We start from the raw sequence: 15,574 nt of genomic DNA, 5'->3' as shown, positions 1-15,574 counted from the left end.
CGCTCGGTCCCACCTATTGCGTAAGTTTGGGATGTTACTGTATTCAGGTGCTTCTTTCATCAGTAATTCTCCATCCATTATGCCAACCACTACTCTATCTTCTATGCATTTGAGCAAAAAAAAAAAAACAAAAAAAAAACCTTTGTAATACATATGTTGCAACAGCATTAAGTCCAAAAAAGTAGAAGCAGACAGTTCTCACTGCATGTGTTTTTTGTTTTTTAATATAACCCACACTAACCTGTCAAAGAAATTTTTTTAGTCATTTTGTTAATGACAGCCAATGGAAAATTTAAAAATAAGGGACATGAAAACTCTGTTGCTGTCATTATGTGCTTTTCTTTTCACTTTATATAGATACTAGCAGATAACTTTTTGCCCAAGCAATGCTGGGCTTAACGATAGAAAAGATTACTAGATTATAGCCCATCTTACTTGTTTTAATGTGGTGCAAGAATTAGGTCTCCCCCTCTTCTGAGACTAATTAGAAAATTTTTAGATGGGCCTAAAAATTCGGTCAATTTCCCACAAAAATATCATATCTAAAATATTACAGTAGTAGCTGAGTTGTTCAGGATAATCCTTAACCCTCTCCCTTTCCCCTGCAGGGAAAATTTCCAAGAATCCCTTCTTAGTGTGCATTCTCATGACATACCCTAACTGTGTACCAAATTTCAACTTTCAACTCCTTACCATTTGGGCTCTGTGCTTATTATTATTATTATCAACCCATCTCAATTATATTATAAGATTATAATGATGATGATAAACTAAATACTGTATGGTATTTATTGTAATGTGTTTGCATGCTTTAAACATACTGTAAGAATATAAAAATTCTTAAATTTCAATTGCTTTGTTACATTTTTACAATCTTTGACCTATAAAGTATATCTCCAAAAGTGGGTCTATATAAATACACTATGCACAAAACCAACACCAGCACTACGAAAACAAAAATTTACTAATGTTTTCATCTATATGAAATAGACATCATCAGGTACAAACAATATAGAACAAAATAGCTAACAAAAATCAAATGTTTTTTAAAAGTTCAAATTGATTACGTAATTGAATACATTGCGTTAAAATTTATATGTTATGTTCGGGATATAAATTCAAAATATGTATATTATTTAAACAATAAACAAATAAATAATCAATTAATTTCATCTTAATTACTATGACATAACTATCCTATGTACAGTGGAACCTCGCTTAATGAGCATAATTCGTTCCAGAATCGTACTCGTAATGCAAAACACTCATTAAGCGAAACAATTTTTTCCAAAGAAATTAATGTAAAATACGATAATGCATTCCATGCAAAAAAAAAATACTCAAATATTTTATGTATAATGTTTATTCAAAGAAAATTGTACAATGTGGATTGTTAAGGAGCATGAATCATCATCATCATCATCTTTTCTTCTAGTGCAGAATGAACCAATGTGGAATGAGAATTTGATTTGCAGAAAACAAAAAAAAAATAATAATAATAAAAATAATAATCACAGATAATATGTCTGATAAACATGCCAAATGATATGCCAAATTCTTGGGCTATGTAAAGGCTATAATTAAATATTAGAAATTAATTAATTTGACTAGAGGTGGGCAGTTATGCTTCCATCTTGTATTAAATTTAATAATTATAAATAGTTAATTTTTAATTTAGTTAATTTTGCTCATTATGAGAAGTACTCGTTAAGCAGGTTCCACTGTATTTTAAATTATCATTAATGCAAGTTTTGGTTGGCGGAACCTAGTTCAAAAATGGCATGCCATGCTGTGGAGAGTGTTTCCTTGAAGTTAATAGCAACTTTGTGTTTAATTGCACAATTGATCTCAACCACCTCAAGATATTGTGCTTTATCTGACACCCTGTGTAACAATTTTACGTTACATTCTGTAGTTCAACCCAGACGTCCTCACTACCCGCATACGCCACTAATACAAACACTTCCAATTATTTTTAGTTTATAATAATATTGCATTAAGAATTATATACTTTATACTTAACTGTTTACAATTTTATATACTCATTTAACTATTACAATTTTTAATAAGTATTTAGGAATAATCCTAGAATCTGCGCATCCTAGAATGCTAGATATCCTGCCGATAACTCTCCAACTATTACTCTCCAGTGCCATACCCACTCTTTTCATCTGATCAGCCACTACTCAGAAATATCTGGTTGCATCTCTGTGCACTATACATTCATCACCATGTTCAAATGCCTAACATAAAATGATGTAAAATACATCATTTTGTCATGGCAGGCAAAATACATATATGAAAAGAACAGGAGTATCAGTTTGTAAAACAAACCGATACCAATATATTGAGAACATTCCAACCTGCTGATATATCGGTATCTGATCGGTATCAGCTGCATCTCTAGGATTAAGTTTTGATTCTAATTAATCACAGGTATATTTTATCCAAGTGTAACATAAATAAATAAAAATAATTGCCGAATTGCAGTACTAACCCAACGGATTTATTTTGTGATCAAATTTCTTTTAAATGGAGAATGAAAATGACAGCAACTTTACTCTGAAATTATTATTTAAATTTAATTATTCAATACAGAAATAAACATCTGACTATTATTTTAAGTTGCCAGATCTAGACAACTGCTTTTCTTGTCATAAAAATGTTATACATAATAAAAAGAGCAATATAAAGACCATAAAAATATACAATTAAAAATCCACGTTAAAAACCAATGTAAGAAGACAGTTATTACAAGCTCCTGTGTGCATCAGTAAATCAAGTAGAGATCAAACAGATAACAAAACCAATTAAGCATCATAAAAATTTGTCAAAACTCTTCTTGCACAAGTTTATTTTTAGGAGAAATGCAAAAAGAATTCCAACTTTATCACTGAGAAGTTAAATTCCTGAAAAAAAAAATTTAAAACTAATTTAAGAAATCTCAATATTAATATAAATTTAATATAAGAATATTAAGAAATATGAAAGTGTCTATTATACTAAAAAACAGCAAACCTATTTACTATAAATTGTCGATTAAAGCAGGTATTACAAAACTGTCTACATGGTTTATTCTGATAAGAAAAACTGAATTTAAATATCCCAAACTACAGCTAATATTACTTGCATGATTTAAGATTTATATAGCAGATAATTTTAATGACTTACTATTTAAACAGGAAGGCATAGCCTTCTTCCTTCCAATATTCTCAATCTGGAATCACCTGTCAATTTTAGAATGTCCTCCATATTCATCTGCCTGATAATAACACTAATCTCTATTCTTTATATTTTTGCTGACCATTCAGAGCCGTAAACCCCAATTATCTATAATTTAAAATCTTGCATAGTATCCATCTTCCATTTTATCTAGATCAATTTTAAACAGAACAATCTCAAAGGGTAAGATAGAATGTCACATCAACCAAATAAAGAAGGAGAGGGAAAAAATAATAATACACTATGGAAACAAAGCCAAAGACAATACAGAACTTTCTTTTGTTAACACAACGAACAAACATCATAAATTTATCATCAATTATATAACAATAACTTTATATTACTCAATCTTTTTAAGTAACTTTTGCTTTAATTTTTTTTTAGAAATTCAAGAATAATTCTGAGATTTTAAGTTGTACGATTGCTATGTTCCTATAGCAACATTTTCTTTTAATTTTTCTATTCAGTTCCTGAAAGTGGTCTACACCTTAAAGTCTTAACAATTTTATTTAATAATTAACTTTAACAATATGAAAGTACATATCATCATTCGTCAATATAAGCAATCTGAAGGTTATGCAATTTGTCAATTGCATAATCCAAACTTGTCAAAACATCGGCTACAAAATAAAATTTTGTAACTCTGATCTATCAACGAGTTTTGATTTATACTTCCTGTAACTTCCATTAATTTTTGCATCAAAACAGCAAAAGACAAATGTCTATAAATAAAAAAACTGTAATTTTGCATCTTTTTAGTCACATTTGGATTAACTTAATTAGAATTATANTTATTCTGAACTTGTCTAAGCATTCTGGCAATAATTTCTGATGATCCCATCTATCAAATTTATAGTAACTTTAAATCTTGTTTCATTTTAATAAATAATTGGGCTTTATTAAAAAATTTCAACAAAATAAAAATCTTCAATGATGAAAAGTTCCATTTGCACAAATTTATTACAATTGCAATCTATTATTATTGAAAATTTTGATGCTAAGAAACCATACTTTATTGTATACAGTATATTGATATCGAGCAGGATTTTGATTCTTTATTTTAAGAACTTACTATGATAGCCATCCTTCTGTTATAAGAGTATTATTGTTTTCTGTCTATTCCACTGAAAATTAATTAAATACAAGAATAAAATCCTTGGAAACATTTTTCTCATAAAGTTGTTTTTGTGCAACTTATCAAATATTTGTTTAGTTATTTTTTTTTATATTGTTACTTCATATTAGTAGTGTTTTACAAATTCTACATTGTTCCAAAACAAATGTCGTTATAGAAATCGGAATCATTCGATTTTTTCTGTTCCCGAGGAAGGCCATTCAAACTGGCCGAAAATGTTAGAAAAGTGAATTAAAAGGCCTCATTTTTAAAGGTTTTTGTGTCGAAATGTTTATCCACTAACAGATTATTATTATGAAATTACAGTAAAACCTCAATTCAACAGATAAAATTTCTAGTTCTTATGTCATATGTAAAAATTAACACTTTGTTAATTTTAAAATTCNAAAATCCTTGAAAACATTTTTCTCATAAAGTTGTTTTTGTGCAACTTATCAAATATTTGTTTAGTTATTTTTTTTTTATATTGTTACTTCATATTAGTAGTGTTTTACAAATTCTACATTGTTCCAAAACAAATGTCGTTATAGAAATCGGAATCATTCGATTTTTTTCTGTTCCCAAGGAAGGCCATTCAAACTGGCCGAAAATGTTAGAAAAGTGAATTAAAAGGCCTCATTTTTAAAGGTTTTTGTGTCGAGATGTTTATCCACTAACAGATTATTATTATGAAATTACAGTAAAACCTCAATTCAACAGATAAAATTTCTGGTTCTTACGTCATATTGTGAAAATTAACATCCTGTTAATTTTAAAATTCTTTTTGTATGTAATTAAATTAACAGTTTTTTTTTTTTTTCCAAATCCAAAAGTCATTACTCTTAAGTTTGTGCCACAATGGGAGTGTCTCAATACATCATCATCCAAAGACAAATAAATAAATAAATTATTTTTGTATTTTTTTTTGTTTTTTCAGATTTAAATTTTGTTTTTTATTTGTTTAGTTAAATACAATTAATGTGTATTTTCCAAAAGATGTATGTTTATTTCTTTCAATTTAGATTGTATACTTGTTTATTATAGTCTCAGAGCTACGATGAGTACATAAGCAATAATACATATATAAAACTTTTGCGTGAAACTTCTATACAGTACATACTTATTTTTAATTACACAAACGTATCTACATATGTAAGGCTCTGGACAGGTCCAAACCCTCACTAAAATTCGCGTTAAANTCTGTTCCCGAGGAAGGCCATTCAAACTGGCCGAAAATGTTAGAAAAGTGAATTAAAAGGCCTCATTTTTAAAGGTTTTTGTGTCGAAATGTTTATCCACTAACAGATTATTATTATGAAATTACAGTAAAACCTCAATTCAACAGATAAAATTTCTAGTTCTTATGTCATATGTAAAAATTAACACCCTGTTAATTTTAAAATTCTTTTTGTATATAATTAAATTAACAGTTTTTTTCTTTCCAAATCCAAGAGTCATCACTCTTAAGTTCGTGCCACAATGGGAGTGTCTCGATACATCATTGTGAGTAGCAGGGGGCCACTGGGTTAAAGCCTAATGACCACTTAATCTGCACGGGTCGGAAAGACCCGCTCTCGGTTGTTGGATGGCAATAGGAGGGCTAAAAATATGAGTGGGGAGGAGTCGGAAGTCGTAATCAGGTGTCCAAAAGACTACACGGGTTTAAATTAACGAACACATTTAATAAACAACTATGAAAATTTACACAAAGATATTAAATACAACATACGCGAATCAAGATATAAATAGGTATTCTAAAATCTATTCTAACCTAACGCTAAAATCCGAGAGAGAGCTCACGTTAGAGAGAGATAAATTATAATGGCAAGGGTTTACCTTGAAGGCAACGTTCTCCAGTTATAGGGCGTTGATAAAACACTCTGTGATCGTTGTCTTCTAATCCGAGGTGTCCTTTGAAGGCTATGTGGAGCGATGTCCTGTTACGGTGTATGCTCCGTCGCTCCCAATATGTAGAGTTCTTCCTTGACGAAGTTCTTCGGAGGTTTGCAGAGGGGTTTCTTCGGCTTAAGCGCCCTGGCTCAGCCCCGAGTAGAAAATCCGACCCCTTTATAAACCCGATCAGCGTGGGAAAAATCTGAGAATTGTTGACGTCTTTTGATAGTTCTCCCTGATTTATGACAGTCTCCCGCGCCGTAGAGAAATTCATACCTTATTTGGTCATTTATTGTCCAGTCGCTCGGACGTATGGGGGTCACGTGACATCGTGGTCCCTCGTCGATGACCTTCGGACGATGAAAGTCACCCTCACTAACTACGCAGTTAGTGTGAAAATAAAAAACATCGTTCGTAGTCTCACATCATCATCCAACGACAAATGAATAAATAATTATTTTTGTTTTTTCAGATTTAAATTTTGTTTTTTATTCGTTTAGTTAAATACAATTAACGTGTATTTTCCAAAAGATGTATGTTTATTTCTTTCAATTTAGATTGTATACTTGTTTATTATAGTCTCAGAGCTACGATGCATACATAAGGAATAATATATACAGAAAAGTTTTGCGTGAAACTTCTATACATACTTATTTTTAATTACACAAACATATCTACATATGTAAAAGCAGATAAACTAATTGTCAATTTTTTAACAAGCATTTGTAAAGCTACTTTAATAAATAACGCACTTTTGGCTTTAGCGGACACCCCTCACTGAATTAGTCTGTTAAATCGAGGTTTTATCATATTTAGATCTCGACCAAAAAAATTAATTATTTGACCAGTTTCTGTTTATATAACAAAACTGGAACAGGAGGAAACAAAAATACAACAACAGAATTTGTTTTCATTAATCAACATCCAATTAAAACAAAAACTAATTGCATTATCTTTTATTTTTGAAAGCATGCCATCTTATATGCAATCAGAAACACATTCTTAATTGTTCTTCACATTATCTGTTCCCCTATGATTATTTTTTGAACAATTTATCTCTGATAATTTATTCTTATTGCACTGCTTAGAAGAATCTATTTACAATATTTTTTTAAATTGGACTTTTCTAGATAATACTGATCTTCCAATAAAAACAAAAAGTAAATCCTGTTTATTAACTTTTAAGAAGTTCCATTGATACTTACGTATCACTGAAAAATTCTGATGTTTCTAATAATTCCTGGGATCTTTTCTTTCAAGAATGGTAGCCGTGGAATGATGGGAAATATTTGTATCCACAGAGTCATTCAGAAAAATTATTACTTAGAGTGCCATAATAAATTCGTCAAATATTTTAATTTCATTGTTAATAAATTTGCTTATGCCCCCAAGACATTCTGGGGATTTATTCTGAACTTGTCTAAGCATTCTGGCAATAATTTCTGATGATCCCATCTATCAAATTTATAGCAACTTTAAATCTTGTTTCATTTTAATAAATAATTGGGCTTTATTAAAAAATTTCAACAAAATAAAAATCTTCAATGATGAAAAGTTCCATTTGCACAAATTTATTACAATTGCAATCTATTATTATTGAAAATTTTGATGCTAAAAAACCATATTTTATTGTACACGGTATATTGATATCGAGCAGGATTTTGATTCTTTATTTTAAGAACTTACTATGATAGCCATCCTTCTGTTATCACATGGCCAAATAACTACTTTTTACTAACAAGTAAGTATATTCACTAGGCAACTTTTCCTTCCGTTCATTTGCTCCAGTTTGCAGTATTTCTCGGAGCTCAGTACTGGTAGCCTACTTTTTATTTCTTATATCGCATTTATTATTAACAGTCTTACCCTTAATTCTTGTGTTTTATTATATGTAGATTATCTGAAAATAATACAGGGTGTCCCGAAAGTCCCTTTACTCAAAGTTCAAAAAATAATTACAAGAGCCAGATTACAAGTACATAAATTTTAATTGTTCATACAACTACAGCTTACACATAAGAATATTTATGTGCAATACAACATGTACCAGAAGTGTCCCCTCCAACCTGTAGGCACACATTCTGCAATATGTGTCACAGCACTCTTGATGGAATTTTGTTTACGGCCACTTCAGTATTCAATTTCAGTTCATCCAATGTGTGGGGGTTGTTTTTGTAAACACAGTCCTTCAAATAGCCCTATAGAAAGAGATCAGATGAGAAAGTCCAGAGAATTAGGTAGACACAAATCTTTGGAGATGAGATGATCCCCAAAAAAATCATACAGCATGGCTGTAGTTTCTATTATTGTGTGACATGTCATTCAGTCTCACCAAAACTAGTAGTGAGAATACTGAAAAAAAGCACTCAAGCAGCACGATCTGCTGGTTTTAATTACGAGTCATCCTGCACTGTAAGTCAAAAATATATGATTTCCCATCACACAGTTAAATCACAGTCATGTGCTTGGGTGCAGGGGAATTCTTCAATGTTGTTATATTCATGCTATAGCATCAATGCTTTATATAGGGTGCTCTAATTTCTGTAAAAATTTCACAAACTTTGAATAAAGGGATTTTTGGGACACCCCATACTTATTCTGAAACTCTTCAGTTGGATTTAACTACTTTGACTTTCACATTCAAAACATTTAATTTAACTATTAATCTCCAAAAAACTACTTTGTCTTCTTCCTTTATTAATATTCATACAGTTAATTACGGTATGTCAACAATATTAATGATCTCAAAGCTGTCTTTGATCAATGTTTAACACATTCAATATGCATATCAATTATAAAAAAAAAATTCGGAAATTCAAAGAGGGATTTTCTGGAGACAATGTCATAAAATTTCTTCACGTGATGTCTTTAGAGCTACTTTTTTTCAAATATTCAGTCAGTTACTGTTCTGGACATACAGCTCCTAGTTTTCTACAGTTGGTTACTACTGAACTTAATAAAATTTTCCAATCTGGCTTATAGAAATTCTGGTGAGGTTGCCAGATTTAATTACGAGTACCTTTATCTCATCACATTAAACATTTCAACAGAATTTTGTTTTATAAATTTTTTTAATGGTCTGTTGTCTCCTAATAATTTAGTCCTAAGAACCTCTCCATCTAGAACAAGAAATAATCCATGCCTCCCTCACCACTCCTAATTATAGGCGTAATGTATCAAGAACTTTTTTTGGGGGTGTTCTCACCCTGTTGAATATTTTTTTACCGTAATATATGGTATTTTAAACACCATTGTAAACATTTGGCAAATGGCATCTGCAGTTAAAACCTTTTTATCATCATTAATTCTCTTCTCCCATTTTGTATTTTATACTTCCTGATAATTTTAATTTTTACAGCATTCTTGGCTTTAGAATACTATTTTAGTTTATCACTTTTATGTTTATTTTGTTTTCTTTTATAACAGTTTAAAATATTTTTGGAATGTTTATCATCCACTGTATTGTACTGTTTTTATATTTCTTTATGTATATTATGTATTTGTTCATGCTTATTCATTTTTAAAATTCTTATTATTGATATGTAGTGTAATTATTTTTATCTAGATGATCTTTTCATTAAAATTTAAATAGTTGTACACACCAATTTATACTATTAAAGAAAGATAATGTACACAATATGTTGACTAACACGCCAAATTAATAAATAAACAAAAACAAAAACACTGAGTTCGGCGTTAAATGCGTTTTTTTATCGCTAGCACTTTCGACGAGCTTATTGTCGTCGTTCTCAGGCGATTTAAACAAAAAATAATCGAACACAAAATAGAACGTGTAATATAAATTGAAATTATGCTAAAGCCGTTAAGAACACGTAGAAATTTAAACATAATTCGAAAACCGAACGAGCAGATAGCTCCGTGAAGTGCGAGCTGGCGCATGCGCAGAGCTATGCTCACGCTGCATGCATTCTAGAGACTACGAATACTCGCCTAATNCGTTCTATTTTGTGTTCGATTATTTTTTGTTTAAATCGCCTGAGGACGACGACAATAAGCTCGTCGAAAGTGCTAGCGATAAAAAAAACGCATTTAACGCCGAACTCAGTGTTTTTGTTTTTGTTTATAAGATAATGTACACCACTGTCTGTTGGCATTACATAAAATTATTTATTTTGCAAGTACTTAGAGAGGCACTTTTACTAATTATGGAGAACAATTATTTCTGTTTCAATGGTAACATTTACTTACAAAAGCAGGGAGCCTCTATTGGCCATTTTGGCAGAGTTGTGAGAACCATAGTTCAAAATTTTTAGATACCCTCTAACCATATGTTATCCTCTTAAATATTTGAGATAGGTTGACAATATTCTACTAGCATAGGAAGGCACCAATAGAGTGTTACTGGATTTTATATAATTGCAGTTGGATATTTTCCAGACTGTTTCTTTTACTAAAGAGGAGGAAAATGATGCAAAGATCTTTTTAGATCTGCTCATACATAGATCTCCCAATGGCATCTTATTTTCTGTGTATCATAAATTTGATGAACCTCCTTACATCATTCCTTCTATGGCTTTTCAACCCTCCAATTACAAAAATTTGGTTATTATAGTGCCGATACACAGGGCATTCTTATATCCTTCCACTCAATCACTTGTAGACAAGTAATTTCCCTTCTTAAATTGGCAGTTTGCAATGCTGAATATTCTTTGGCCAAGTTCAAAATCTAGTCAACCGGGTCAAAGGTATGTCATTTCCACCATCCACTTTGTATTATAAGAAAGAGTTGGTTTTTGTAACACAGGCCATTCTGTACCTAGGTGCCCCTTCACTATGTACTTGTTGAATTTTCAAAAAATTTGGCTATATTTTGCCACTAGCATTCCAGCCCACATTGAGTAGGATACTTTGTAATGATAGAGATGAAGTTACACTCCATGAAAAATCTGGGGTATATGCTATACCCTTACAAAATCCACTAACTGGGTGAAAGCTATTATATATTGGAGCCACTACTAGAATGCTCTGCCTCTCTTTCAGAACATCGTGATGATGATGATGTATGTAGCAAATGTATAATAGAGCTAGCTAAAAAAAGTGATAGAGTGTAACTTCAAGCCACTTTGGTTGCAAACTTCCCTTCTAAAACACTGTTGTGATCAAAAAACATTCATATGGGAATCCCTTTACATCTCAACAATGTCACCATGTAACTCACCCACACTAGATATAATAGAACTGTGGACAGCACTGTTTAACCTCAAAGCTATAAATCACATGGTTCACAATAAAAAGCCTTAGTGTCATTGCACTGTTATACATTTATTATTTGTTTATTTACTGTTTATTTTATTATTAATTATTTTAATCTTGTTTTATTTATAATGTTTTCTTTTACATATAATTATAGTTTTGTAATATTGTATTAATTTTGTAAACTGTATATATGTAATTTTAAATTCTATGCAGGACAAATGATTTGTAAAAATGTTAGTTTCTATTCAGGTTCTATTTTTTGAATACAAATGTTTTGTTCTCTATAAAGAATTCTGCCCGGAGAGGACAGCTATACCCTGTCGAAGGTACTCGCAAAATAAATATTTTTATGTAATGCCGACAGACAGTGGTGTACATTATCTTTTTATCATTACATTTTAGGGCATTAATCTCAGACTTTACTAAATGGGCTGCATTTTCAAATTGCAGACCTATAAATTCCCACTGTCATCTGCCCTTTGTTAATCTTCAGAATGAAGACACAGATGAAATTGAGACCAAATATGGAAAGATTAGGGGCCAGAGGTCCCAAATAATTTTTAAATTAAAATATGATTAAAATTGCAGCTCAGAAATTTGGCAAAATAAATAATTAAGATTTTTGTACTTGAAAATAAAAATATGAAGATTTTCTTTTAGAGGCATATGAAATTATCAGTTCACTTTATTATCTCATGTTCAAACTTTATCCATGTTGATAATTTTGTTTATGTTTTGAATATAGATTTTTATAAATTCTTTACCAAGTCTCTGAAGTATTAAATAATTATTGCTCAGTTTTATCACAGAGTTTCAAACACTAAAGACATTCTAAAATTAAAATATTACTATATCAAACTATGAATGAGAGAATAGAATTTAAAAAATTCAAAACACAATAAAACAAAAATAAGTAATTACATTATATAAATTTATTCTATACTAGTTGTATCCGACCATGCATTGCTGTGGCTCAAAATGTACCTATTATAAATGTATAACACTCCCCACGGTGGGGAATTTTGAAAAATTCCTTCTTAGTGTACATTCTCTCGACATACCCTATTAATTAAAATGCAATCAAAGATGCAAAAAACCGCATCTAAAATATTATAATAGAAGCCCAGTTCTTCACGATCAGCCTTAATCCCGTCCCTCTCCCTCGTGGGAGAGATTTTGACATCTATATAATATAAAAACAAGCACATATTCAAATGCAACGTTGTGTCAAAATTTCAAAGCAATCGGTTAAGAACTTTCAGAGATTTAAGATTTTGAACAAATGAACATTTACATTTTTATTTATATAGATGATAATGTAAGTTCTATAAACTGAAAATGATATAAAAACCTACATTCGACATACAATCGTTGTCTCAGTTAACATCTGTTCTTGCTACTTGTCTAAAACTAGGAGAAAACCAGCTGTTTCTACCAAAAAAAATATTATTCTCTTAAAAATAATTGTGAGTAGTTTTTCAAAACTTCTACTCACAATTAATATTTAATACAATTGGACAATAACTAGTTATATCAGACACATCATCTTTTTTAAAGACAGGTATTATATTTTTAGTAAAAGCATTTAAAGCAAACAAAATTATAAATAGGATCAGATGTAATGGATAAATTGCAAACATATGCTAAAGGTAATGATATGTTCTGCAAAGTTCAAAGTTCACATGTGTTAGTTTTAATATTACAAATACCTACATAAACTTCAGATTAATTTATTTCAGTTAAGAAACACAAATCAAAAGTAATAATTTTGTGCATTTCAAAAGTATTTTATCATGCAAATGTATCAACAAGGAATGATTAAATCCTTCATAATTACCATTATGGTTGTCAAATGAATTTGTAATTTCACTTGATTTTATAAATCTGACATCAACTACTATAATTTTAATAATTGAAACAGCAAGTTTACCCTTAATAATATTTACTGGTTAACTGTGCAATTCTTTCCAGAAACTTCTTACCAATAATTGGATATTTATTGATCAAACAACAAGAACTTGAAAAATCCAATAATCATAACCTATTTTCTAATGTTAACATTTTCAGTTTTATTGAAAAGACCTTTGGGTGATCATTACGAATTATAAAAGAACAGAAAAACAGAATAGTGTAAATTAAAATACAGATGGAAAATTACAAACTTTTAAATATTACTGTTCACAGATTGTGTGGAAAGAATACATATTCAAAATGTCACATAATGTGAATATTATATAACACTTATTCAAAACATTCAAAAATAAAAATCAGATTATAATAAAGTTTTCATTTTTTACTGTATTTCATATATGGATCTCCACACTAAATATAGTATCTGCATCTCAAGAATTACTGCATTAACTTTTTAAGGCAGCTTTATATATTCTAACCATTCTATTTTTATTAAATTATCAATATTAAAGTGGATGTGTTAGTTCGGTCTATCCCACTGTAAATGCACTTCAGGTCAGATGCAAAGACAGACAAAGCGAAGCATGCTTAATCTTTTCTTACCTGTCCATTGGTGTTACCCAGGATCCACCAGGATCCACTTCTCGGACATAGATATCACAATTGAAAGGTCAAACATATGCACGTCTGTTTATCATAAACCAAGTGCTATCTCCATTTATATTCCAATTGGAGTGTCCCCCTCACTTTTAACCCCCATTTAAAATCATTGTATACCACAATTGCCAAGAGTCATTGGGTCAATATTGCCTACAGGAGATGCCCATCCATTTTCAACATACTGAGTAATAAAAAAGACCATCCTAACCCCGACAGACTAGCGGGCATTTATAGCATCCCTATCAGAGATAAAAGATGGGATAGGGAATTGCTGTATGTTGGCCCCACCAAACATTCAATGGGGGTTCAGGATAAAGGAACATAAATTCGACATACGACATAATAGGGGTTCAACACGGCCCTCTCCACTTATGCAACAGACTCGGATATTACGACGAACTTCACCAGAGTCCGTATTATCCTTATCACCCCACACCCAGAAAACCTCAAATAGTTGCAGGCGATTGAAATTTTTAAGGTAGGATGCAGAACCACTTGCATTAATTTTAAAGAGGAGATGTGCCTTTCGATGGCATGGCAGGTCCCACTAGACAATAATATTTAATTTGCAATCATATTGAAAGTGGAAAGCATGCACATTCAAACTCATCATATTGTTCAATATTATTTAAACATCTTGGAATACATGTGCATATTGTATCCCAAATCAAATACCATTTGATATTAGAAGGTTAACAACCAACTTGTTCAAACTTCATCAATTTTCTGGAATAACATACTATTTAACTTTAAATTATACACAATTGTTTCAAGTCACTCTATCTGACAGTATAGTTGCAAATGAATAGAGACTATATCCAACCCCAACAGAGATGCTACGTTACGTATTCACCACTCTGGGAAGCCAGCTTAAACCAATATTCGATCCTCAAAAATTTTTAAAGAGCAAACTAGCCTACATGTCAAAATGCTCCTCCCATCATAGGACCATTAAAAGAGAGGTGAGAGCAAGGGACTTTTCTCCAGGTCCTGTAAAAATTAGGGGTCCGTAGTAGTTACCACTCCTGAAAATTAATGTTAATTTTACTAATGAAAATACAACTTTTAAAACTGCTATTTATTAATAAACATTCTACATATTTCATTTCTTCAAAAAATTAGACAAAAAGAGCCCAATAAAGTGATAACGCCTCGTCCGTCTTCCGGGTGATCTATGCGGATCCAGATTAAGCCCGCAAAGAGCAGGGAGAAAATCCCCAGTCCAAAGTTACAAACACAATAACAGTAATAAAAACTAAAACGCAAACAAAGCAAACTAGGCAAAAATTCTCTAGATACAAATAACATGGAAAATTATTGTTTGGGAATTGACACGAGGATAACCGTCTACAAAAGAATTAAAAGGGAATTAACCATCTAGGGGGACTCGTCGGCGAAATTATACCTCCGCACGAGACGGTCAAGACCTCACCACACACCCAAGGGAGCAAAAGAGTAAAAGAAACCGCACCTCTACTCGAAGCCTCTTTCGAAATCGGCCCACTTCCAGAGGTGGGCGATCGGGAGTGGCATCGCTCCACCAAGACCGTCGCATTT

General features: G+C 31.0%; 1 protein-coding gene across 1 annotated transcript in view; it reads right to left on the bottom strand.

The window, feature by feature from the left end:
- LOC111636514 (syntaxin-6-like) overlaps positions 1-15,574 on the bottom strand; it is a 32,000-nt gene that overhangs the window by 15,685 nt on the left and 741 nt on the right. The gene's annotated exons all lie outside the window — the stretch shown is intronic.

This window comes from Centruroides sculpturatus, unplaced genomic scaffold (assembly GCF_000671375.1).
Source record: "Centruroides sculpturatus isolate CEXI.00-Female unplaced genomic scaffold, Cexi_2.0 scaffold1036, whole genome shotgun sequence".
NCBI classification, from domain to species: Eukaryota; Metazoa; Arthropoda; class Arachnida; order Scorpiones; family Buthidae; genus Centruroides; species Centruroides sculpturatus.
Note: the sequence above shows the minus strand (reverse complement) of the source record. Positions and strands in the feature narration are given on the sequence as shown.